This window comes from Mercenaria mercenaria, chromosome 14 (genome assembly GCF_021730395.1).
Source record: "Mercenaria mercenaria strain notata chromosome 14, MADL_Memer_1, whole genome shotgun sequence".
NCBI classification, from domain to species: domain Eukaryota; kingdom Metazoa; phylum Mollusca; class Bivalvia; order Venerida; family Veneridae; genus Mercenaria; species Mercenaria mercenaria.
Window position 1 is genome coordinate 71,143,202 of NC_069374.1, and position 3,348 is coordinate 71,146,549.

The 3,348-nt window shown below is 36.7% G+C and overlaps 2 non-coding genes across 2 annotated transcripts; both read right to left on the reverse strand.

Moving 5' to 3' along the window:
- Positions 1 to 290: 290 nt before the first annotated feature.
- Positions 291 to 363, reverse strand: Trnaa-agc (transfer RNA alanine (anticodon AGC)). Its single transcript has one exon. It is a non-coding gene; the product is annotated as a tRNA-Ala (tRNA).
- Positions 364 to 912: 549 nt separating this feature from the next.
- Positions 913 to 986, reverse strand: Trnai-uau (transfer RNA isoleucine (anticodon UAU)). The gene has a single exon. It is a non-coding gene; the product is annotated as a tRNA-Ile (tRNA).
- Between the last annotated feature and the right edge of the window lie 2,362 nt (positions 987 to 3,348).

Below are 3,348 nucleotides of genomic sequence, written 5' to 3' on the forward strand. Positions count from 1 at the left end.
CCCGAGATCCGTAGATCGGCGCTGAGATTTTAGTTAAAAGGTAGATCATATAATGGCGACGTTCCAGCTTCCACGGCGGAGATTGACCCAGGTGCCGATCCGAGCATTTTTCAGATGCGCGTGGGCAACAGGATAGAATAAATGCCTTCCTTAAGCTAGAGCGTGATGGCTTCCTCACATGAAACAACATCCAAAGTGGAGTTTCTTAAACACACAGGTGACCTTTTTAGATTCGACCACGACAGTGTAAATTAAGAAAAGAAATGAAATAAAAACAAAAATATCAAACTTGGAGAATCCGGGTATCGATCCCGGTACCTCTCACATGCTAAGCGAGCGCTCTACCACTTGAGCTAATTCCCCGATGCACTGTTAAACGCACCAATAGTTCGTTTGTTACAATTACTAGTTTACTACAGGTAAACGTTATTTTCTTTTTCTAAGATTGACTTTGGAAGTTGGTAGCGTGGCCGAGCGGCTAAGGCGTTGGTTTAAGGCACCATTCTCTTCGGAGGTGTGGGTTCCAATTCCACCGCTGCCATACATACGTTTTAGTTACTCGTTCGAAATGATGTGTATTGTGGTGTTATTGGTGGACGATCAGAGCTGTAATGTGTTATATGTGTGCTTTTTGAGAGTTACTGAAAAATATCTCTTATAAATAGATCCTGTTTCTTCTGTTCGGTTGCGTAAAAATGAATGCTGTAAACACATTTTATCTGTTAAAATGTCGTCGAAGAGCATGAAACAGCCGTCATACCTGTTAATGTGTGGAGGCTGCTGATCTTGATAATAAAGTCATACGATTTAAAGAGTTAAGGAAGTATTTTTTTCTACATCCGCAACATTTACTTAAAAGAACAACAACACAGATTCGTTTATCTTAAATGATTATTCTGAAAAAAGTGCAGCTGGCCAGTGTGAGGGTCGAACCCACGACATTCGCGGTATAAGCACGACGCTTTAACCGACTGTGCTAACCGGCCACGTTCTGTATTATGCGATTGAGAAGTTTTTTTGTATATCATTCTATAGTTGTATAAACCATTCCTATCTTCGTATTTTTCATTATAGTATTGGAAAGAGGTAGCGTTGACGAGAGGTCTAAGGCGCTGGTTTTAGGCACCAGTGGTTTGAATCTCACCAGTGCCAAACATACATTTTTGTTAAATTATTTTCGGGGATGATGTGTGTTGTGGTGTTATTGATGGACGGTCAGAGCGCTAATGTGTTAAATGTGTGCTAGCTCAGAGTAACTGAAAAATCTCTAAAAATAGATCCTGTCTTTTTTCTTATTCGGATGTGCAAAAAATGAATGATGTAAACACATTTTATCTGTTAAAATGTCGTTGAAGAGTATAAAACAGCCGTTATACCTGTTATATGTGAAGGCTGCTGATCTTGATAATAAAAACATTCTCTGTTTTGCCTGTTTTAAGACACATTACCATTATAAAAGTAGCTCGAGTGTGGCTGTTGTACATAGCTAGAAGTAATTTTGAGTATTTCTGTAAACTCTACGAGAGACGACCCTCTGCAAGCCGGGTAGATGATTTCCTAACATTACAACCAGGATACCTTGAAAGACCAAGAGCATTTTATACGATGAGAATAGAACTGCTGAAATGTTTTAGTCTATCAATAATGTGCAAACCTATAGGGGCATGTACAGTAATAAACAAATAGTCTGTGTAGGTAAACTTGATAAAGAGCGTACAACACAAAAGCTTTTACCAGCCTAGATTAGACTAGCTCCTAGACTATGATATATCTTTTTTACATTTTTATGATTGAATGTAGTGAACTGAGCCAGTCTAATCTCTATGTCCAATATCATGATAATTTCAACATCCGCCCTGCGTGAAAATCTCTAAAATAGACTGGCTTTTGTCACTATGAAATTGATTTGTCAAAAAAAGGGAAAAATATAGTTATTATCAGTCTAGTGGCTAGTCTATGCCTAGATGTAAGAATTTAATTTGGAGTGCGTAAAATGAATCAGTAAACCTTTCGGAAAGCAATACTCATTCTGCCTGTTACTAAATTTGTACCAGGTCTTATTATTGGTTAAGTGTTTTGTTTAGCATGTGCCATTGATTAGGTCAATATGTTTGATTGAAAAATAATTAATCTGTTTTTCGTTTCATTTACGACACAAGATAATAGGTTTTTATACTAATTTCTTCTTTGATGTGAAATAAAAACAGGAACGATGAATCATCTGAAGCGACAAGTATAGGCAATCAAAGGGCACCGACCTATAGGTATACTATTGAAGTGTATGATAAAAATTATGTTTTCATCTTGTATTATCTGAAACAAGTTTGTAAAGAGAGATTGATCAGTATGTTTGTGTACAGACAAACACAATTCCTTAATTGCTTAATTCAAAACAAATTAAATATTTTTAATACTTACTTCAATTATCGCTTACAAATTGTTTTGAATAGTTTAAAACTGATAATATAAAATACGAATTGACACGTTTATAGCTCGCTAAAGCCAGTCCCTATGTCGCCGTACATTTCACATACGAATTTCGCTATCTTACGTACACATGTCAAAATCTCTGCCTCGATAAGGTGTAAACAATAACCCAAGATCCTTGAGCTGCAGATTGGAATACCCTGCTCAATGGTAACCTTTCTAGTGGTAAAAGGTTCTGCCAAGTTACCGCGGCGTAAACAGTTGCACTCAAGGCGGATTTTCCAAATCTGCACGTACAACCCTTTACAGAAACTTTTATGCAGGCCGTATTCAACAGATAAAAGTTGAAAACAAATTACTTTCTTATTTCACTTTTTTTCTCACAGAATCGTATCAAGCAAAGTACATGAACATTACATCTGTACAAGGAAGTTTGTCATGACGTTACAAAGAAAAAGGCTATGTTATAGTGCCGGTGTTGTATTAGCTTCTGCATTGAAGTGTTATGATTCTTTCTTAATGTAATGTTTTAAGAACCGTTAAATCTATTAGAAGGAATGAAGAAGAACTATCGTTCTTGCATACCAGACAGGATTTTCCCGTGTTTTTGTCGATGCTAGAAAAACTCATCTTACATCCCGGGGTGTAAGATGACTCTGGTGCTGTAATTTATGAATGATTATATATTACTAAATTCATACGCTATTAAAATAAAATAGCGTTTAAAAGTAAAACGTTCGCGTTAATATTTTTGTTGTATTTTAGGAATAGGGTATGCAAGAAAAAGAATCTATCACTTGTTGAAGGTGCAGATGGAAATATCTCGTATAACTGTTAAAGGTACCTCGGCAGAGTCTCGTTACCGCCTAAACAGTTACCTTCGAGCCAGGTGTTTCAATCTGCACCTTCCACCAGAGAAAA